This window comes from Cibotium barometz, chromosome 6 (genome assembly GCF_041138505.1).
Source record: "Cibotium barometz isolate CiBa-2024 chromosome 6, ASM4113850v1, whole genome shotgun sequence".
Classification (NCBI taxonomy): Eukaryota; Viridiplantae; Streptophyta; class Polypodiopsida; order Cyatheales; family Cibotiaceae; genus Cibotium; species Cibotium barometz.
In genome coordinates this window covers 15,085,488-15,109,853 of record NC_141051.1, presented here as the reverse complement: position 1 = coordinate 15,109,853, position 24,366 = coordinate 15,085,488, and the positions used below count along the sequence as shown (strand labels likewise).

The 24,366-nt window shown below is 40.9% G+C and overlaps 1 long non-coding RNA gene across 2 annotated transcripts in view; it reads right to left on the bottom strand.

Moving 5' to 3' along the window:
* LOC147637440 (uncharacterized) overlaps nt 1-24,366 on the bottom strand; it is a 125,262-nt gene that overhangs the window by 39,376 nt on the left and 61,520 nt on the right. Inside the window, exon 4 of one of the 2 annotated variants that reach the window (XR_015265988.1) lies at nt 12,040-12,258. The exons of the other annotated variant lie outside the window; for it this stretch is intronic. This is a non-coding gene — a long non-coding RNA (uncharacterized LOC147637440). Of the gene's footprint in view, nt 1-12,039; nt 12,259-24,366 lie in introns of those variants that run through there. 2 annotated transcript variants of the gene reach the window in all.

Here is a 24,366-nt window from a genome sequence, read left to right as displayed (position 1 = left end):
GGAATACCGCTTCTCCTTTCAAGAGGGAGACATACTCTCTATAGGAGAGTCATTTGAGACTGATTGCATGAATTATTATGCGGTTGAGAAAGCACATGAGGAATTCGATAATTCCCTTACTAAATTAAAGCGGTCTCTCAAAACCTCATTTGGAGGAATGCTCTTCTCTCATGGTGAAGCCATCATAACATTAGCACTTGCACCTTTAAGGGCTCAACATGAGTTATACCAAGACATAAAGAGCTCCATAGAATAGGACTATGAGGATTCACAAGTTTCTAAATAGACCTCATGTAGAATTGTTAGAGGGCCAAGTGTGCCAGTGTACGCATTGGGTTCTCTTGTAAAAGCTAAGAGCCAAAACGAGGATGAAAGTGAATGGGAATATGAAACAGAAAAACGGGATCTAAAGCTAAATCAAAAATTGAACATCCATGGTTCCTCTTGAAGATTCTATCATGGTATGGTTAGATTTCCCTACAGGCAATGATGTTAAGCACAAGCGTGCATTGATTAGCCCTCAAGCTAGTCATAACATCATGACAATATACACTTGGGTGTCATTGGGACAACCTAAACTCATCCCTACAGACAATGGTCTTGCAAAAGGAGCCAATGGACAAAACATTAAAGTTCTCGGTCCTTTTAGCTATGCTACTCAAACAACCGGTGGAAATGTGGAATTTACATTCCATGTTACCCTAGATTCCCTTGACTATGATGTCATCCTTGGTGGAACTTGGATACATGACGCATTGTATTCATTAGATGAATCCATGCAAATAGTCACCTTGAACACTCCTGTAGGCAATGTACAATTGCTATTACGGGAGAAAGAGACCTTGGAGGAGCTCAAACTTCCAGCATATCTTATTTAAAAGATCCCTCGCATTCTGGTTGGATTGGAAATTTCAAATAAAATCACCATAGCTCAAGCACAACTTTATCCAACACGAGAACACAATCTCATGACCCTCATGTTATGGGATTTGTTAGGTCAACCAACACTCATGACTCATCTTGAAAGAATTCCCTTTACACAAGACTTGAACATGCCATGTTTGGGGTACTTTGAACATACAATGTATATTGAAACTAACCCCCTTACTTGCAAGTTTTTGATGGTTGGGTATGTGTTGGAAGCAGATTTGATCTTGGGGTGGCATAAATGGACTATTGCTGCCCAAGCACCACTGTGCTTTGCTATAGCGATAGAGTCATCATGATGGTCAACAACAAAAAGTTGACAATACCATATTGCAAGGAAGAGGATCCAACTTTAATTGATTTCTATGATTCTAAACAAAAAAGGTTACAAGCCTCTTCCACAGAAGCCCCTCTACATTATGACCTACCATCTGCTTCAACGGTCGACTCCAATAAAGCATCTACTCCTTCAACCCCATCCTCACCACGAAGTTAGATGCCAATACCTTGCAATTAATAGCTATTCGTGAAGACGTTCCCACAACGCAACCATCTATCTCTAACAAGGAACTCAAAGGAAAAGCCCCGCAGCCTATGTCTCTTCATCGACAAACCTCACCAAAGGAGACAACCGCATGCTCAAAAACCTCATCATCAACAGGCACTCCACAACAAACTCTAGCCTCATCATCATCAAAAATACCCCCATGAGTCTCAAACCTGCAGCCTCAGTGCCAACCAATGTGAAGGAGGGCTCACAACCTTCCACTTCTAACAAAAAGAAACATCCACCAAGACAACACAAATCAAGGTATCTTAATGGTATCAACATGTGGGTGGAAAAGCAGCTACTTGTTGCTCAAGGCTACTACAAAGGTGCCAATCAAATTTGGCTGCCTCGATAGTCAAAGCCTCTTCCTCAACACAGCAGTCAGAGGCCAAAGAAAAAGAAAAGTTCTCCACAACACTGTCCACAAAAGTCTATGCAAGTTCCTCAAATAACTCCACCAAGTCAAGAAGTGTGGGTACCAAAAAGATTACTGCAAGCACAAGGGTACTACCAAGGAAATACCAATGCTTAGATTTCCAAGCGCATCACAAAGCCCCCTCATCTTGCACAAAGAAGGAAACCTCAGCACCAAACACATCAGCCACCAATTTATAATGTTCATCAAAGTGGGTGCCTGTGCATGTGCTTCAACAACAAGGATACTATGATGGTAATGCCAAAATTGAACAACGTGAAGAAAGCCTCACCACCGACTTCAACCCCAACAGCTTCACCTAAAGTTTGATAAGAATGCACGCCCAAACAACACCAAGCAAGTCAGTCAACCACTCTCGTGGATTCAGCACCTACACTTTTATAATAAAAAAATTCCTTTATGCATAAAAATCAAATTTAATAAGAATAACACTTTTGTAATTACTCACTAATCACGTCTTAATTATCATCTATTCATTTTATTAATGATGTTGATTCTAGCATTTGATCCACCATAGCTCATCACATTGCTGTAATTTTAACATGAGTGAAGCGCTAGGTCACCTGCGAAGGATCCTAGAGGGTTCTGACCATACGGTGCTCGGGCTCTAGGTCACCGACGATACCCACACGTGCATCGTGGAAGATATTGGAACAAGGAGTAAGAGTTGTTTTTTGAATTTGGGCATGGATCTGGTTGATTAACCTTGCTAGTCCTCAACGAATGAGTCTATGGATCTGTTGGTTGATCTTGCTTATCTTCAACGGAGATTCCATTTTGTTATGTGAATATATTGCCGGTTACTATAAGCTAGGAACTATCGAAAAGGCCCCTAAGAAGACAGGTGGTGAGCGTTCTGGTTGCCAATGATGCCATAGGTACACCGATGAAGGAATGATTGGAAATAAGGATTCAACCGGAGATTTTGAGGATTATGATCAGTGACACAATGGTTTCATTAAAAGATTGTTTTTTTTTTAGATAGATGATTCTGTGAAAAAGGAAATTTCATATTGGGTGTGTAAGTGGTGTGACTAGTTTTAAGTTTGCATGAATATCCGGCTAGGGGCCTGGGAACTCTTTTCCCTGGTACCCGGGACAAAACCTAACCAAATTCTTAATTGGATCCCATCACTACAGTGGTTGGGCAGTGGGCTAACTCACGGGATTGGATGGGGTTAGGCTGGACTGATGGATCCCTAAATTGAGACTCAATTCTGTTATGGTACGATAGATGAAGTAAATCCCAGACAAAAAGTGTTCTATGGAAAAGAATCAACGGCTGTGCCTTTTAATGAGGAAAAAAGCATTGGTCTCTATGATCCAAGTGTAATCTTTTCCCTGATCTGACTATGGGACTTATGGGTTTGGTCAGATCAGTTCAGTTAGTTAAGGCTTTTGACTACGTTAGAGAAAAGTTATCTTGGAGGAATCGCCCGTGCTTCCGGGGCAAGGGAAGTTTTTTTCGGGTCAGGTTTGGAAGAACCGATGGATTAGTCTCTTGTTTAGATATCGGTGGGCGAGGCCCCGAGTGTGGGACCCTAGCCCACGCGCAAGAAGTGCTACTTCCGCTGTAGCACCCCTAAATTTGTTGCACGGTGGGGACAGGGATCTTACATATATAAATCCATAAAGTTTGTCGGTAATAATGAGAACATTAATATGTCCAAGGATATATTTCTGTCATATTATCAAACTAGTTTTAAGCTCCCTCCTGAGTTGTGTTGCATTGATTATCTTGATATTTGGCACATGAGTTTTGGTCAATGTAACCTCATCATTTACATGCATGAAACTCATATACCCATGAAATAACCCATGAGTTGCCAACTAATCACATCCTAATACGATGTCAATGGGATCCATATCCAAGACAAGTAAATCAACCGTGCAAGTATAATCACTTATGAGTATCAAACTCACATCTTTACATACTAATGTGCAATCTATATTTGCCCCATTAGCCACTTGAACTTCATGCCACCACGAGGTTAAAGCTATGGGCCGGAATTTGAGACTACACATGGATTTTGTGTTGATGAAGCTATGTGTGCTCCCTCTATCAACCAAATCATGCATGCCGCCCTCCCATTTATGCATGCCTTCAACCTTAATGTACTTGCACCCTTGCAACCAGCATAGGCATCACTAGAGATATTGCACAAGGTAGCCACATATAATTATCCTTGTCATCATCATGAACACACATAGGCACACATTAACCTATCAACATAGTCAATTCACATATTATCCTTGTCATTATGAACACACATAGGCAACGGTAACCCATGATCATATTCAACTTCACTCTTCTTTGATCCACCGGGATCAAAAGAAAATTCACTATCATTCTCTACATCTTCAACTTCATTGTTGGCATCTTCAAAGCAATCCACATAGTCATCCACATGCTCCTTTGTGTCTTCATGGCAAGGTTTGGTGAGAATCATGCTTAGGGTCATCTTCTTGGCTTTACGAACCTTCCAATGATCCTTGTTCCATTTGTCACCACACTTGTTGAAGCACAAGCCCTTGTTCTTCAAGTCATTAATTAATGCGGTCTTCACCAATAACCTTATTCTTGTTAGATGCTTTCACATCAACTTGCTTCCCATCAACATTTGAAGGCCTAGGAAGAGAGTTCCCAAGTCTAAAATTTTCTCTCCCACCTCTTCCATAAATGATTGGGAATCTAGGACCTCCCGTGTGAGATGCAACACCACTTGAAGTCTTGCCCATAGTTGAAGTGCCAAAATCAGCCATAAACCCATGCCTTGCTCTGCTTCCATGTGTATACTTTGGCTCATAGTAGTTCAAGTGCCAAAATCAACCCTAAACCCATGCCTTTCTCCTCTTCCATGCCTATAATTTTCCTCATGGTAGTTGAGCAAGTTCCAAAATCATTCCTAAACCCATGCCCTGCTCTGCTTCCATGTGTATACTTTGCCTCATAGATCTCCACGAGAAGCATGGCGTCTTTGATGGTTTCAAGTCTTTGAGCATCCACATCAATCCTAATGTTGTTTTGAAACCCTCTAATGAACTTCCTCAATTTGTAATCCTCAATCAAGCCTTCCACGTGAAGTGAAAACTTCATGAACTTGTGCTGCACATAATCTTTGACATTACCCATGATATCATCCCATTTCTCCACCATCCTTGATCTATTAAGGGTTGAAACAAAAGTTATCCTCATCTCATTCTTGAAATCCATCCAAGTAGTGATCAAATAGCCATGACAATTCAAGTGCCACCACCAAGCATGGGCATAGCCTTCTAGATGTAAAAACAACACTTTGGCCCTATCACTATGGGGGCAAAGCTCAAAGTAAAAGCTCCATTTTATCAATCAATTCTTCAAAATCCTCATTGTTGGTTAAGCCTTAATCTTTGAACTTAGTGAATGTAATATTATCATTCACTCCCTTAAATTCATCTTCATACCACCTTGATGATGATCGTGTGGTCTATGCTCAAATGGTCTAACATGATTGATCTCCAACTCATTGAAATGATGTGGCCTACCATGACTAGATTCCATTCCAATTGTAATGATGACTTATGTCATTGAAGTGATGACCTCCCATATCATTTAAGTGAGGACTTCTCATTTCATTGAAATGAGAACCACCCATTTATGAAGGATTCCAAGTTCCATCCTCCCTTGGTTCTTCCAAAACTACACCTTTTCCTTTGTCCAAACTCCTTTCTTGCATTGAAGAGACACCATGCATAGGCATACCCGACATATTTGTTTCACCTTGATGCATCAATGATGGAGGCAAGTTCTCCTTTCCCCAAGCATATATCCATGAGTTCTATCACCATGATGCATACTAGCTTGAGGAGTATGCGATGTATTTTCATGTGAAGCTCCTACAAAAGGCTCATAAGCTTGCAGCCCCATTGGTTGAATTGTAATTTGGTGCATATGGATGAATCATAGGTACACCATAATATTCTTTACCCATTCTTGCATTTTGTCTCAAACCGGTGAGTCCAACATACAACTCCTTGCTAATAGAATAAAACTTGTACACCATAAATTGAATTCTTTGGTTCATTTTATCAAGCATGTTCCGCATGAAGGATATCATGGTGTTCATGTTCATGTCCCTGCCATCCTTAAGCATTTGTTGAACACTAGGCATATGTGAACATTATCCTCTTGATGCATTCCCTCATTAACATTGGCATTGATCTCTTCTTGCATCACTCCTTGGGCATGTTGCCTTGCATCTTGATGTGCCTGCCTCGTGCTTAAGGGATTCTTTGTTGTTTCTTTGGGTTTAGGCTTCAGTATTATCTTAGAAATGTTTGATCACCTTTGGATAAGCTCCTAAAATCTGATTTGAGTGATCTTTAGCTGTATGGAGAGGCAAGGAGGTGTACAATCCACGTATGTGATCACCTTTGATTTGGTCAAAGCTATAGTACTCTCTATTTTAAGCGGTAGTAAATTGGACTTTTGACCCCAAAAATGATGTCCAATTTGGGAGTTCTTCGGATCTATAAGATGTTCTAAGAGTTTACTATTCGACTTTGAAGTCAATTATGGTTCAATTTGAGTGGATCAAAACTATAAAAAATAGGATAGAGTCGGTACAAAATGTGACCTACCTGATTGCCCGGGTGTCCAAATGGAGAGGTTAAGGGCTAGAATGAGAGCTTAAGGAGTGGTAAATCCAAACCTATATCCACTTTTACTTCATTATAAACCTCTTCTACTAAATTAAATTATCAAATTTGCCAAAAACCCTCAAACCATGCATCCAAAGGATCCCTTTATCCCATGGAAATAATCCATTTCTCAACAATGCATCAATCAATGTGTCCATCAAGAAATTTTTACAAATTTTTGGCATGACCTTTGGGAATCAATTGCAAAATCTCAATAAAAAAACCATGAGCAATTCCATTGTATTGCCTTGCATAATCATTGACAAATTGATACCAATGCCAATACTAACTAATGTACATCGACGAAGCGCTACTTTACCGATCTCCCAGTCAAGTCTTCCCACCCCCCTTACCAAAGTTTAGAATACAATGGCAAGGGTTGAGGCCATGTCTTCACACCATGTACCTTATCCCCTGTATAGCTTTGCCAAGGCACTCACGGCACAAAAGGTTCAAGACACACTCCCCTTTGGCCACTCCACCTAGTGCCAAAGGTACCCTTTCACCACACTAGGTTCTACAAGAATTTTGGAATTAAAATTTTAATTTAATTAATCTTGAAGTCCAAGTATGTGATAGAGTTCACTTATAAGATAGCACATGTACTCATGCTCATTTCATCATTCCCATCTCATAAGGCATAACACCTTACTTCCAACTAGTAATTCCAATTCAAGGCATCTTATACATAGGCCAAAATGATAAGAAGAAAAACCATCCACATCATGTGCAATCCCAAAGTAATCATTATGCATCAATTAACCATTCTCTAAGCATATTAATTCAATAGCAATCAATCAATAGCACATATATAAGCATATGGCCCCATGGATACTATGAAAATCTTCAAGAATGATTGAGAAAGTAGCAAGAATCTAAAAAGATTACGTTCTTGATCTATGATAATCCAATACTTGTCCATAAAAAAAGGACCCATGCTCATATCCATGTAGAGAAGCATTTTCTTCATTTTCTTGATACAAGTCAATGGAAATACATGAAAAATCAGCCTATAGCAATTCAAGAGATCAGCATTAGGTTCGTGGCTTGCCAAGAGGAAGAATATAAAGTGTTTGAAGAATATGAAGCACCATTACAACATTTCTAAACGCCTTATGTATCCCATTGGCCTCCATTATGCAAGAAGAGAACAAATCTCAACCCCAATCCTATAGGAGATTGCCATGAGCTCCATGTCTACTTTGGGAGAGAAGATAATCATGAACACTCACTTGGAGGTAATAGAAAAGGTTAAAAATGTCTTAAAAGAAATGACTAATAAAAGCCCCTTGCAAGATGTTCTCTCCCATGGAAGGTAGGGTTTGTAGAAATTTTCTTCACAAAGGTGCACGAAAATACACAACAAATTTTGTACATTAAGAAAATTCCAAAAGTGAGTTTAAACTTGTCAAATATGGCCAATTTTTCTCCCAAAATGACCAAGAAAATTAGAAAAATACATTTTCTCTATTTTTCTTAGCAAGATTGATGGAAAACTAGAGAATTAATTTTTTGGATTTGGGAAAGTATTTTTAATTGAAATGGATTAAAAAAAGGGCTCTAATACCACTGAAAGAAATCTAGCTACATGATTAGCCTGTTGAAATTTGAGCATAATGATGAGCTATGGTGGATCATACACTAGAATCAACATCATTAAGAAAGTGATTAGCAAATGATTAAGACATAATTAGTAGGTAATTTGCAAATAGATTAATGTAGGCATGGATACTCAAAAACCAGCAAATTCTCATTAGGGCTATGCCTCAATTTATAGAGTTTACATCAAGCATCAAATCCCATTGATTTCTCCATGATTCACTCCCAGAATATCTCCACCTCTTGCTTGATTCTCTCCACCTCTTCTCTTTTCCCTGAATATCTCCCAGAATAACTCCACACTCCTAAATTCTCTCATGCTACCCTTTATTCTCTCCCAGTAGATTCTTCTCACCTTTTCACAGGTTCTTTCACAATTACATCTCCTCTTTTACAGCCTCTAACCAAGGGCTTGTTCTCGCACACACCCTATTCACTTGTATATTTCAACACCTCCCCTCAAGTGAATAATCCTAGCACACCTAGACCCTATACCAAGTTTGCCTCCCCTTACTTGATAGTCCGCGACCAGTGCCTACACCTCCCCTCAAGTTATCTCAGCACACCTGGACCCTATATCAAGTTTCTCGCTTACTTGACAGTCTGCGACCAGTGCCTCAAGTCCCTAAACTCCATAGTCCTTGACACTCTCTCTCTATGTGTCCAAGGCTACTATAAGTGCCTGCGACCTTGACTAAAGTGCTCACACATACATCTACCACGTGGCCTACATCATCGGTGGCTCAGAGGTGGTTTTACTTTGTTGGGGCAGGTTACATGGGGTTGTGGGATCTCTCTCTCTCTCTCTCTCTCAGAGATTTTCACATGGCTCCTCACTCTTTGGAGCCTCACATCTTCTCTTTTCTTCAGTCTTCTTCTCGTGGCAGCTTCTCTCCACGCGTCCGTCTCTTCTTTCAGTCTTCTTGGGGCAGCTTCTCTTCTCGTGTCCATGTCTTCCTTCAATCCTTCCTTTAGATCTTCTTGGTGTGGATCCTCTTCTTGGGAAGAGATATTCTTCTTCTTTCATGGGGCTGGGGCCATGAGCTTGTCCGTCAGGTCTTTTTGCTCCATGTGAGCAACATGTTTCAATGTTTTGCTGACAGTTCCTTTGGGCTTTTTATGTTTATGTTGTATCATTATGCAATGCAAACCCAAATTTATGCGGAAGGTCTTACCTCTTGCCTTATTCTGGACAAGGGCAGTGTCTGTTCCCATTTTTACACTGATGTAATGTGCCCAATACATAATGCGTATAGCATCCATTCTCATGCACATTCCAAATGCAACTCTGGCTGTGAATAATCTTGAATTTGAGTGAGATTTATAGGCATTAACCAAGGGTTAAATGCAAAATGATGATTATCACAAATTTATCAGCATAATTTTTCCAGAAATTACATTAAATCAAGGGTAACCAATTTGTACGGGATGGTTGGAGTATCAAACCAACTCCGATTTGCAATCTGAAGCTATAAGAATCTGTATCAGATACCTAATGGTTAATTTGAACCCTCAATTGCACCAAAATATAGTGATTAGTACTGATTAATCATTGATTAGCAAATTAATGCTCTGTTTTGTGTGCAAAAAATAGAGTATGCGGGGAGTCCAGATCTGGTGCCTTACACTTCAAATGAGCTCAAATGCTTTCAAAGGCATCAATAGCAATGAGTCTAGTAGAGGATTAAGCCAAGAAACACAAGATTTGACCAAATATTGAAAGCTTAATCTCTGTTTTACCAAAGTCACCTGCAGATTTGATGAAGAGCTTGGATCTCAATGTAGACTTGATGAAATTGAATTTTGTCTTCACCAGCTTGTAGAGCATGCTTGAATACACCTTGGGCTAGGAGGAATTAGAGACATTTGAACTGAGCAAGAAGAAATCTCCAATCTCCTTCAGAAAAAAAGCGCCGGTAAAAATAGCGATTTCTCCTAAATTCCTTCGCGGTTTGCTGCGCCGTCTTGATGAGCTTGTAGCCAAAGGAGTTGTCTATCATATGCTAGAAGCTTGTGCCCTAATTGTGAGTGTGAAAGCTAAATGGACTCCTCCACTGGCTAGGGGTGAAGGGGTGAAGTGAAAAATAACGAAAATTTGGATTATTTTCTAATTATCTATACTAATCTTGATTAATTAAATAATGGACTCATAAACCTAATTGATTCTAGGCATGCCTCTGATACCATGTTGAAATTTGAGCATAATGATGAGCTATGGTGGATCATACACTAGAATCAACATCATTAACAAAGTGATTAGTAAATGATTAAGACGTAATTAGTGGGTAATTTGCAAATAGATTAATGTAGGCATGGATACTCAAAAACTAGCAAATTCTCATTAGGGCTATGCCTCAATTTATAGAGTTTACATCAAGCATCAAATCCCATTGATTTCTCCATGATTCACTCCCAGAATATCTCCACCTCTTGCCTGATTCTCTCCACCTCTTCTCTTTTCCCTGAATATCTCCCAGAATAACTCCACACTTCTAAATTCTCTCATGCTACCCTTTATTCTCTCCCAGTAGATTCTTCTCACCTTTTCACAGGTTCTTTCACAATTACATCTCCTCTTTTATAGCCTCTAACCAAGGGCTTGTTCCCGCACACACCCTATTCACTTGTATATTTCAACATAGCCTAGATTACTTAGATTTGCATGGATTAGCCTAGCTTAAGATGATAAGCCTAGATTTCTTAGCTTATCATTTATTAGCCTAGATAAAGATGATTAGGAAAAGAAATGGTAGTTTTCCATTAGCTAAGTGATTAGTGCTAAATTAGGCTTATTTTGACTTATATACATGACCACCCTTTCACATTACACTTTAATATTTCCATGGGCATGGTCCTTTTTCCATTCTCTAATATCTTTGTATTGGTCCCAAATTACATGAGACCTTTTAAGATTTGTTACATAAGAATTTATCTTAGATATGATTACCTCTAAAGTTAAGTTATTCCTCTTTATAAATTTTATACATGTGTTTAATTTTAATGTGACTAGTACTTTTAATTACAATGTTATATGTTCATCTTAAATATATTCATCTTTAAATTCAAGTTCATTTTTATGAGAGAGAGAGAGAGAGGTTAAAGGAGTGAAGTTTACCATATATCTTAGCATGATATTCTTTAGTATATACTTTTTCTCTTCTTTCACGTGGCCATTGAGTGCTATATATAAAAGGATGCTCTAGAATTGATGAAAATTTCCATCTTACTTTCTCATAAAGAAGAATAATCTTATGGCCTAAGTCGATTCAGACCCTCTTTCTTTTAATTCATAATTTTTTATGAAGCACATATAAATACATGTTAAAATGTAGAAGATAAAGAACATATATCTTTTCCAATTAAGGTAATGCATAAGTACTCCAATGGCAAGACATTGGCAAGATTATATATATATATATATATATATATATATATATATATATATATATATATATATATATATATATATATATATATATATATACATACATATATATACATGTATATATATATATATGTGTGTGTGTTGGTTATTAAGGATAGAAGGAAATAAATCTTTTACTATATATCTTGACATGTGTGATTTTCCTTAGTATATAGTTTATGATGAAGAAGAAGTCACTATCATTCAAGATAATTTGAATCAGTTTAATAACTTGTATTAAACAACAACAATGAGGCTGCATTGATATGTGTCTAGCCTTTGAAAAAGATGTATATGTAATAGAATTGAAGCATGAAGCTTTTTTATTGAAGAAACAAATTGACTACATCTTACAAATTCAACAAAGGTAGTAAAATGTTTTCAGACATACTTGTGATATGTCAAGTAAATAATTTTTACCTTAAGAGTTGAACCTTGGATAATATAAGGCTCCATATATTTGTCAAGGTAAATAATTTTTACCTTAAGAGTTGAACCTTGGATAATATAAGGCTCCATATATTTTTAGACATATTTTTTCAATATGTCTTCTTTCTTTTGTGTAGCTTTTCGGTAAAGGTGAGAACCTCATGTATTTACATCTCAAAGACCTTGAGATCCTTGAATCAAAACTTCAGGTTGCTATCAATAAGATAAAAGAGAGAAAAGTGAGTATGCATCCATTTGTTTTTAAATTACAATATTTTAAGGTTGTCAATATGCTAAACTTTACAAAATATCTTATGTTCTACACCATTCAAATGAGAATGTTAAAAATCCAAGCTCAAGAGCTTTGCAAAGAAGATACTTTTCTTTTAGTTTGTGTCTTTTGATCACTATTTTCTTGTTTCACAAAGGCATTAGTTTTTTACATGAGTACATGAAGAAAATCAATATAACTTTTGTAAGGATCCTAGTGATGTGGCATTTTTTCAAATAATACAATTACGAATGCACCAAGTGATATTTCCTAAGAATGAGAACTAATTGGAATCTTTAAAAGAATCATTAAAAAAGGGTCCTTTTTATCTTACTTTGATGCTTGCATATAACCATGTTATAAAACATAGTAAAAAGTTATATTTTACAACGTGAAAAAACTAAAAAAAAATTGAAAAAACATTATAAAAATCAACATTTATATAGTGTAATACAACCCATCTTAGCCTCAAAAATCAACTGGAACTCCAAAATTTAGGTCTTAATGAAAATTATAAGGTATTTAGCTATCTAAAACAATTTAACTTTGAGAATTTTTATAGCTCATCAAACAATCATAGACTAGGACCAAATCTTACACACATGTTCTGTACAATATTATGCTTTGCTTGTGAATTTTGTGAGAGCCCATCACATATACACCTTTCCTTTTAGGTAATTTGTTTGAGATGAAAGTTTATAAATTTTGAACCATTTTTATTACTATAGAATAAGAGACTAATTCATGTATTTTTAAACATCTCATAAGGTTTTAAGTGGAATATCTAGTCATTTTATATAATAATAAACACTATTTTTTAGAAGTTTCTCACTAGATGATCCAAATATGAGCAAGGGTTCATATACACTGGGTTTTTATCTAAATTGAAATATTTAGATATGTATGCTTGACTGATTACTTTAGTGGAGACATTGATTTATTAGTATAACTAAAGTAAATCACCATATAAGCACACTGTTGTCGTATTTTGGGTGTGTCAAAGACTCAACAACTAAAAAGAGATTTTAATTTTTCATGAAAAATATATCTCTCATCTCTTAAACACTATGTACGGTCAATGAGAAATTTTTAATGAGTCAAGATCATTATTTTCTTGCATGTAGAAATTTACTTTTTAAATTTGTAATGTGTTTGGATTATAGTGTTGGATATACCTATACTTATGGTGATTTATCAATTATATTAAAGGTTATTTTTATCATTTTAATAATTTTCTAAGGTTTGGCATATTCAATAAGACATGCCTTTAAAGAGAAATGCTAACATAATGTTCCCATTCACAAGATATCAATTTTTTAGTAAACCCCTAAAAAGACATATTTATGTCCTCTTGAGCTACCAAACTAGTGTTAAACTATATTAGATTAATAGCTTTTTAATTTTTTTTCTTTATATTATTAGCTAAATTATATTGATTAGTACTTTTTAAATTTTTATTGAATTTATGTTGGCTTTTCATCCATTTTTTTATAAGAAACTTTATGAAAGGCATACATTAAAATAATATTTTATGATACAAGATACCTTATAGTATTTATAAAGTCTTATTTTTCTTCTTGTGAATTGGATTTATTGAAGGGCAGTTTCTTATTATCTTCTTGCTTCCAAGAGGCAATGATTAAAAAACTGAATTGCTCTAATTTAAATGAAGCTCGTGAGAATTATCAAATAGAAAGCTCAGATCAACAACTGTCAAAGTTCTATTGAGCATTCAGCAATGAATCTATAAGTTTCATTTTACTATTTTTTTTAAATTTTGTTCTTTTTTATTTTTATTCTAATTTTATTATTATGTTTATTAATAGAACAGTGGGAAAAAGAAGAATCCCAATGAGCCTGAATGTTTTTACCAGATATTTTTATTAGTCATATTGAGAGAGCAAAATATGAAAAGTCTCGACATCTATTGTGTGACAAAATCTAGAGTAAGACCAAAATGAGTTGGATACCTTTGTTCACCCTTCAAATCCAATGAAGCAATGCTACTAAAAGGTGTATAATGTAAAGATATTCTCAAAGTGATACCTTATTTGTGATTGCAGATATTCCTTAACAGATTTTAGATAAGACCATATTAGGGAGTTTGGAAAAATCTCCATACTTTGGGAATTCCAAATGGTGGCATTTTTGAATCTACATATTAGAGTATCTTGATCACGCTAACTCTAAATTTATCAGAGATTCTATATTTAGAGTATACATGTCAAGAGCTTTCCAAACGATATATCACATGAGGGGGATTTGACAAAAGATTGATAGCATTCACCATGCTCCCCATTTGTGAATCTTTGCAAAGTGGGAGTTGGGATCGTTCAATGAGACACCATATAAATATGTTGTGGTGCTTCAAATGAAAAATAATTGTGGTATTTTGTGGAGATTTTTGATATTTCATAGCGCTATTAAGCAAGATTATTTTTTGGTTAGAGTTTTCAATAAAGAAGCCCATGGATGTGAAACATTGATATGGTGAGATTATTAAACTTAAGTATATTTTATATTAGATATTGATATGCTTTTGATTTCTAATACTATATTTTAGTTTTTTAATAGGAACAAAACCAATATAGACCATGTACCTAGGTCTAGGTTCAAGAATGAGTTTAAAATGATGGTTGTGGGCTACTTTGAAGAAGTGGAAAAAACGAGGGTAAGTACCCATGTTAATGGGTCAGCAAGCATATCTCATGTTTTTTTAGTCCCAAAAGTTACCAAAGAAGTTAAGGTTTACACAATGCCTCTAAAGCACTTGTGAATCCTTATCAAAATCCATAAAGACTTAGCAACAAGATGCTTGCCTTATTCTCCATTGAGGATGATTGGGTTCTAGATTTATTCCTTGCGCTCTAGAACCACCATTGCATGCACCTTATAGAAAGGATGGCATCTTTGATCCAAGTCTTTACCCTAATTTTCTCATTAATCTCCTTAATCTAAAAATTAGGAGGGTTCTTGATTTTCCTTAATGATTCTTGATTTTGAATGAGGAGATGGCATCAAATTTGTTCAAGGATTGATGATTTTGGGAGTAATTATGGTGATGGGGATGCCAAAAATTGAAGGGACTGGACCAAATCTGAGAACTAGGGACTAAACTTTGTTCTAGACAACCAAATTTGAGGAGGAAATTTTGCTTACCTTTTTTTTTTTCCCTTGCCCTTCTTGTTCTCTTGAGCTTAGGGTTTTAATTGAGGCATGAGCAGCTTATCAAGACTCACCATGGATGAAATGAGGCTTATGATCCCTTGAAGTCCCGTATTTTCTTCTTCATGGCCAGTTCCATCATCATCATTATTCAGGGCAGCTTCCTCTTCCACCTATTGATCTATCTATGTTGCTATGCTGTGCAAAATTTACCCTGATTCAGGGTTGCTAGAGGTTTGGTTGGCCTCGATTCTATCTAACAAAAGCCTAAATGGGAACATTGGAGTCTAATTTCATGAGTTCAGGTGTTTTAGGGCTTAAGAACCAATCGCTTGTTATCAATGGTGGCCTACAAGTTGATGTTGGAGTGCAAGAAGAAAAATCCTCCCTCCATCAAACCATAAAAACACAACCATCCATCTTGAACGGTAGTTCTTCTTCTCCTCAACAACAAGAAAAATCATCTTAAGTAAGTACCCTATGCTCAAATCCCCACCATGACTATGCTAATTTCTAACACTTTAGTGCATTAACTTGTCGAGTTGCACAAGTTTTGGGGAATTACCATGGGTTCTTGACTGTATGCATAATTGGTTCAAGCTTTTTGACCATTGTTATGATATAATGCTTCATATCTCCATAGTTTGTGCAAAGAAAACAAGAAAATGCTTTCATGTATTGCCTAATCGCAGGGGCTTTTGCAAGAATTATGGCTAAATTTTTTCGATAATCCTTTTGTTTGAATGAGTCTTGCAAAAAAGGGTTCAGTCTTATGGGCAAAATGGAAGCAAGATAGAAGCCTCATACTCATGCATATGGTGGTTAATTGCACTTGAGTTTGCATACCTTCTTGATAACAGTCACTTGAATCTAATCAAGATCCATGCATTAAGTATTTCATTGAAGTTTTCTTGCATCTATTTGTTGCATGATTTGGAAATATTTGTCTTCACATGTATAATGGTGAATGTGGAACATGCATATAACACATATGGTTGGTTTTCTTCTGTTTACTTGAGCCTATGGTGAGAGGCTATGTACCAAATCATTTGTGGAATACAAAGGTCAATGCATGTGAATTGGAATTTATTGGCATGAAATTATAAGTGCCATTTTGTAAGTGACCAAACTCTCACTTCATTCTAGCTTTCTTTTAATTATTTTGCAAGTGTTGAGGCTAGATATGTGGTGAGGACACCCGTGGTGAATCGATGGAGAGGCTAAGGGTAGAGCACGACTTGAACTCTTCATGTCGTGAGTGTCTTAGAAAGGTGGTATGGCGGGGTACTAGATACATGACAGTGAATACATGACCCCGGCCCTTGCCATTGGATTCTAAACCTTGGTGGTAAGGGGGCAGGACGACTTGGTTGAAAGACCGGCAAGGAAAGCACTTCATAGACATTCATTTCTTGGTATTGGCATTAGTAAGGGGGGGCGGGAAGACTTGGCCAAGAGATCGACAAGTAAAGAATTTTATAGACAGTCATTTCTTGGTATTGGCATTGGCAATGATTATGCAATGAGATGTTATGGAATATTCATGGGTTTCACATTGAGATTTAGTGGTTGATGCGCCCAAAGGTCATGGTAATTTTTTTCCCAAAATTGCTTGTGAATACCTGATGGCCATGGATTGATGTTGCATTTTTTAGAAATGTATTGTTGCCTTATTGATCAAAGGAAGCTAATGAACAAGTGCAAGAACAAAGGGATACTTCAGATGCATGGTTTTAGGGTTTTTGGCATTCTTGATAGTTTTACAAACAACATAGGACAAAAACTTAATTCAGTAGAAGAGGGTTTGGATTGAAAAAAAAGTGGATATAGTACTTCATTTCCTATTCCATAAGCTCTCTTTGTAGCCCTTAACCTCTCCATTTAGACATCTGATAACTGGTTAGGTCGCATTTTGTACTGGGCTCCTGTGCTGTACTATTTTCTACAGTTTTGTTCCACTTAGGTTGAATTAAAATTGACTTCATAGCTGGATAGTACGATCTTATACCATCTTATAGACCTGAAGAACTCCCAAATCGAACATCATTTAGAGGGTCAAACGACCAATCTACTACCGGTTAACTCTTTGTAAAAACATTAAAACATAGAGTACTACAACTTTGACCAGGTCAAAGGTGATTATATACATGGATTGTACAATTTGTCACCTTTCCACAGAGCTAAAGATCACTCAAACCAGAGTTCCAAAGCTTATCCAAAGATGAATTAACATTTTTAAGATAATGTCAAAGCCCAAACCCAAAGAAAACTACAAAGAATCCCTTGAGCACGAGGCGAGCACATTGGATGCAATGCAAGTTGTTCAAGACACGAACATTGTAATGTTCTTCATGTAAAACATGTTTGATAAAATGGACCAAAAGTTTTAATGCATGGTGGACAAGTACAATGATTCGGTTAAGAGCAATCATTACGGATTATCTAGCTTGATAAGATGGATGAAAATTTCTAATGCATGGTGGACAAGTCCAATGATTTAGTTAAGAGGAATCATTATGGATTATCTAGCTTGGAACAAGATCTTGTCAATGTCAATAAAACTTATGGTCAACCAATGATGCATACATATGCACCAAATACATTTCAAGCCAATGGACCACAAGTTTGTAAGCATTTTGTGGATTCAACATATGCAAATGCAAATGCAAATGCAAATGAATTGCATAATTTTTAAGCTAGTGTTTCACAAGCTATTATGACTATTGAGGATGCAAGTAAGCACAAGAAAGCAAGAATGGTTTTGATGTATGAAGTTATGCACCCTACTTTATCAACATGGATAAGCATTAAAGACTTGATGGCATGTATGGCTTTACCACTCAACTGTTAAGCTTTTGGTTTGATGGTGGAGTGTCATTTGAACATGCTAAGTTTGCATTTGATAAAGAAGAAGTCACTTGTTCATGTCTCATAGAGTGGATGTGGAGCTGGTAATCCTATTTCTTTTCTTTCCCATGGGTTGTGAGAGCAAGTTGAAATGGTGACTTCTTACTTTTATGGCAAAGCTAAGAAGCGGTGATTGCAAGCAAGACAAGATTTTGAATGGTATTGGAAAAGTTTAGCCTATGATGTTATGCAAAACTTTGTGAATGCCTAAGAGAAAATGAGCTTTAGAAAGAGATGTATGCCATTTCTACATGATTATTCCTTGCCTAGATATACAAAGGATTATTGGTATCTCTCCTTCTTTGAGTCGCACCTCTCAAGGAGAAAGAAAGCATTGAAGGGTTTATACAAATATTAGGTGAAGGATTCAAGAAAATGGTTCATTGCATTAAGGACTCAAGCAAATGGTTCATTGCATTAAGGATAATCTCATTTCTCTTGGCAAAATCTTAGTATTGTGTGGACTTTTCCACATTCACACTTCATCACTTTGTGGGCATTCCTTACTTCAGTCCATAATGCCTTTAGAATAGCCTTATTATTATTGGTATCTCTCCTTCTTTGAGTTGCACCTCTCAAGGAGAAAGAAAGCATTGAAGGGTTTATACAAATATTAGGTGAAGGATTCAAGAAAATGGTTCAGTGAATTAAGGATAATCTCATTGAAAAGCTTCATTGTTATCAATTGATCTGAGCAAAAGCGCTCGCTGAAGCTCCCGCTCCCCCCCTACTCGCGCTTCTATCTACACACCCCTCACCCTGCCCGCCCTCGCGCCTTCCCCCCTCTGCCTGCCCTCGGGTTTGCGCCACCCCCCCTCCGCCTGGTTTCCCTGCGCTGAAGCGCCCCCCTCCCTGCACTTCGCCTTCGCGCCCCCCCTCCCGTTGCTCTTCGCCTGCGCGCCCACCCCCTCCTCTTCAGCGCCTCGCCCCCCCCTTTGCCTGCTCTCGCTTCCCCATTTCCCCCTTTTTTTTTCGTGCTCCTGCCCCCCCCCTAGGGTTCTGTTTTTGCCGCCTCTCCCCCCTCCCCTTTTTTCTGATTTTCTCCGCCCCCAGGGGTTATTATTTTTTTTACCTTTCGCCTCCCCCTCCTTCGTGTGCAGCTCGGTTCTTGCAGGTTCTCTGTATCCGCTCCACCTTCGACACAGCTTCAGACTCTGATGGAGGTTTCTCCCACCCCACCTCAGAGGGACTCATCCGCAGCCCCCTCGCCCGCCCCTGTTGAGGACACCCCCATCAGGCTTTCTCTTTCGTCGGAAGAGGAAGCGAGCCTCGCCGCCGCAGAGGTGGAACGCCTTCAGGTACATTCCACGATCTGCGGTATAGTCGGCACTCGCCCCAGCAGAGGGGAGATCCGGGATCTTCTCCAGGCCCGCCTTCTTGCAGATGTGGGCAAGATCCTGGACGTTCAGCTATACTGGGCCGTGGACATTACCAGATCGAGTCGAGACAGCCCAGAGCGTGGCCAAGGTCCTAGCCATGAGTCCCCTTGACATCAGGGGTGCTCGGGCTTTCTTCAGACCTTGACAGCATGGCTTTGACCTAGCAGTGGGGCCGAGCAGGGAGAGCGCCTTTTCCATGTTATAGTTTGTTTCCCTGGACTCCGTCAGGAGTACCTCTCGCTCTTTCCTAGGCTGGGAGCATTGGTGGGTTCGGTGCTAGAGACTGGCCCCACAGCAGCTTCAGTGGTGGCCAGAGCAGCTGGGCTACCTTCAGTCAGAGTTTTGGTGTTTGACATCTCCTCCCTTCCGAAGGTCATTCGGCTACCTAGGATAGGGGGGGGATGGATTGATCTGAGAGTGGAGTTCTCGGGGCTCCTGAACCAGTGCTTTATTTGTAGGCAGGTTGGTCATCTAGCCACGACCTGCCCTTGCAGGAGACCCCGACCTTCACCACAGCAGCAGGCCCCTGATGGCCCGCCCAAAGATGCGGCTCGGCAGGCAGCCTCTGGGACACCTGCTCAGGCCACAGAGACCTCGGAGTGGCAGCCTGGACAGGGGCGCCGCCGAGGGAGACAGCCACAGCCGCACCCCCAGAGACCGTTGCAGTAGCAGCCGCAGTCTCAGCATCACTGGGTTCCCGTGAGGAATAGCTTTGCTCCCCTCCAGGAGGAGACCCCTGCGAGGACGACTCAGGACCAGGAGATGCCAACAACCCCTCCTTCACCCCCCCACCCCCATCCCCCCTACCGCCTCGCTTCCACCTTTGCCGCCTCCCATCCCCGCGCCTATTTTGGCAGCGGCTTCTTCTCCACCTCCCTTGCCCCCTCCTCCTCCCCCCCACCCGCCTCAGCTCCCCGAGAGGCCCTAGCAGCCCCCTGGCGTTCACCTGCAGCAGTCAGGAGGACTCTGAGCACCGATCTTGATCGAGCACCGCAGAGGAGACTTACCATGCCGATTAGGGCTTCACGGATATCATCTATCCGCAGTCGGTTGAGTCGCCTCGGCACTAGACAGCGCTCGGAGGCTTTTGATTACTCCTTCACATGGCTTTTTGGAGCAGAGGGCCCCCATGAGCCAGCACCCATCCGAGTTCATGTAGTGATACCTCCGGCCCGTGGGGAGGAGGCACTTGATTCAGCGGTGGCCTTCTCGTTCCCTCTCTGTGGCCCATGTGACCGGGAGTGGACTCTGGAGCTCGCTCTTAGAACTTTGAAGACTCAGGTAGTTGAGTTTTCTCATCATGTGAGCGATCTGGAGGTGACAGATGTGATAGGCCGACTATGGGAGTTGGCTCATTTTTTCTTGGATCCCGGGAGTGTGGACACCTCAGGGATTCGTCATTTGGTCGTTCGCATAGTGGCAGACTTAGCACGCGACCCTGGATATGTATGTATACACGAGGTTGCTCTGTCAGAGCGGGAGGCAGTCGCCATGGGCCACTGGCGCCTGGTCCGTGATTCTTGCAGTACACCGGGTGGGCAGATTTGCAGCCGCTCAGATGGGGACTACTCTCCATCCAAGCCGCTTGCAAAGGCCCACTGTACGGCTGAGACAGATCCACCTCAGCAGGTCATCCATGAGGATCATCTCATGGAATGTACAGGGCCTTCGCGGAGCACATTTTATACGCTATCGTGGTTGCTTAAGGCAGGAGCTTCAGAGATGCCTGGTTGGTGGCAGCATTGATATTTTGATGATGCAGGAGCACCACTTGGGTGAGAGCAGGATCCGGAGATATGGTTCGGTGATGCCTGGTAGATGGGACACCTTTTGGTCTACAAGGTTTGGTCCTTTGGGTGGATAGGGAGGAGTATGCATGGTCATTGCAGATGTATGGCGGCAGGCCATTGTGGATCGAGGGATCATTGTGCCTGGTAGAGCACAGTATGTCATTCTGAGGATGCATGATGAGCTATTGGGCGTGCTCAGCGTCTATGCGCCCAACCATGCTAGTGCCAGAGCAGAGTTCTGGACACCCAGGTTACGGATGCATTGCCAGAGTGCACGGCACGGAGCTTGCAGCTTGGGACCGGTTTTGCATGTCACTGAGGATCACTGATGCATGGCAGCATAGGGCCTTCTCCCGCTCTCAGGACAGTCTTAGTTTCTCTCGGTCGGATCGCCGGCAGGGAGGGACTAATCTATCACGGATTGATCGCTTTTATGTGGGCGATTGGTTAGAGGAGCGAGGGGGCTCCATCGGCATTCTCGCTGGCACCTCATTTTCAGATCATGCGCCAGTTATCTTGACATTGGAGGAGAGGACACGGGAGCCCAGCTTGCAGTTGAGGATCCCAGAGAGGGTACTTACAGATCCCAGTCTCGCTGAGGACATTGAGAGGATCTGGCATGATAGTTAGTGCTTTGACCAGGATGCAGCAGGCCAGTGTGCCCAGAGACTCATCGAGCTTAGCTCTTTTCTGCACGCTGCAGCTTTGACACGGCTGGGAGAGATTCACGAGCGGGAGCATCGGCTGAGACGCAGCCTTGCTTCGCTTCAGCGCCTTCAGGAGCAACAGCCTGCATGTGAGTGGGTGGCGTCCCAGCTGAGCCAGGCATGCCAGGAGGTTAGAGAGGCAGAGAAGCAGAGACATGAGTTTTACTATCGTCGTCAGGCCTCTCAGTGGACGCAGCTTGGTGATAGAGTGACTGGGGAGTTTTTTGAGATTGTTGGACTCCGCCATGCTCGAGCAGGAGTCCGTCAGCTTGGTAGGCGGGATGGATCAGTAGCTACTGAGCTCGGGGAGATCAGAGCCATTGCCACTGGATTCTATAGAGACCTGCTTTCAGCGGAGCCAGCCACACTGAGGATCGGGATGATTGCAGACAGACTGTGTGGGCCCATGTGCAGAGGAGGGTCACAAATCGTATGCGTATAGTTCTTGGTGCACCTCTTTCAGAGATTGAGCTTGCCGAGGCCTTGAGGGTCCTGCCGCGACATAGTTGCCCAGGGGAGGACAGCGGACTGACGCCGGCCTTTTTTATGCGCTATTGGGACCTTTTGGGGCCAGGCCTCCGCAGGGGCTTTCAGTATGTTTTGGACACTGGGGTGATGCCACAGAGCTTTTCAGAGGGTTTGATCTTTCTTATCCCCAAGGGGGAGGGAGTATCAGATGATATTTGGCATTGGAGACCTATTACGATCCTCAATACTGTCTACAAGGTCTTAGCAAAGGCCTTGAGTTTGAGGATCCAGCCCTTTCTGGGGGAGTTGATTCATGCTACCCAGACAGGATTCGTCAAGGAGTGCAGTATCCTTGACAACATCTTTACTTTCTGGGAGGCGATGGCCCGAGCTAGATTTCTTGGTGAGGACTTGGTCGTGATGCTTCTCGATTTTGAGAAGGCATACGATAGAGTTGATTGGGGTTTCTTAGAGGGCACTATGCTTCGCCTGGGCTTTGAGCCAGGCTGGCGGCTTTGTATTCCACAGCTCATAGCCAGGTGTTGATTGCAGGAGGACGGGGGCCGAGTTTTGAGCTGACTAGATCAGTCCGTCATCAGGGGTGTCCCCTTGCCCCTTTTCTTTTTCTCTTCTTTGCGGAGGCTATGAGCATGTATTTGTCGGCAGAGGAGGTTGGTTTGAGAGGACTCCAGCTCCCAGTCCGAGGGGAGGACCTGCTCGATGCTGAGTTTGCTGACGACACGGGCTTATTTTTGCATGGCCAAGAGGCCAATCTCCTTTGGGCAGAGCAGTCGCTCCAGGTTTTTAGTGCAGCTTTGGGAGCATTGATCAATTGGCGCAAGACAGTGGCCTTTTGGATCAGCAGCGCTCCAACTCCGGCATGGAGCCCAGACCTCGGTTTTAGATGGATTCCTCCTGGCACAGCAGTGCGGTATTTGGGATGCAAGATTGGACTAGATTTGTCACCTGAGCAGCAGATTGCCCCGCTTCTTCTGAGCATTCGAAAGAAGCTTTTGTATTGGAGTACAGCTCGATTATCCTTGGCTGGGAGGGTGGTGGTGGCAAATCAGGTGCTGTTAGCGACCATGTGGTACATTACGTCTTGCTGGATCTTCTCGAGCTCTTGTATCAGCCAAGTACAGAGGCTGATCAGGAACTTTCTTTGTCTGGGCGAAACGGTCAACCAGCCCGGGCAAAGGTTGCATGGGAAGTTATTACACTTCCACTAGCTCAGGGAGGCTTGGGCATTATAGATCCAGTCGATCAGAGTAGAGCCTTATTGGGGAAGCTTGTTGTTCGGGGGCTGCTTCCAGGCGCAGAGCCGTGGAAAGAGCTTCTCTTGCAGCGGCTGCAAGCTCGGGCTCCCCCAACAGGGGGCACTTGGGCACCAGAGATTCGATGGATCTTCATAGAGATGAGGAGGACAGGCCTCAGTAGAGGATGGGAGGACAGATTTGCTTTGAGCATCCTGAGAGCTTGGGAGCTGCTAAGACCAGGGCTCTCTCAGCGACCTCCTTCTTGTGTTGAGGAGTGGGCCAGAAAGCCGCTCATTTGGAGCCCAGCGGTTCGCACAGAGCAGGGTCATATGCTGGGTTCTCGGCCTCGTGTAGCGCCTGGGGACCTTTGGCGGCAGG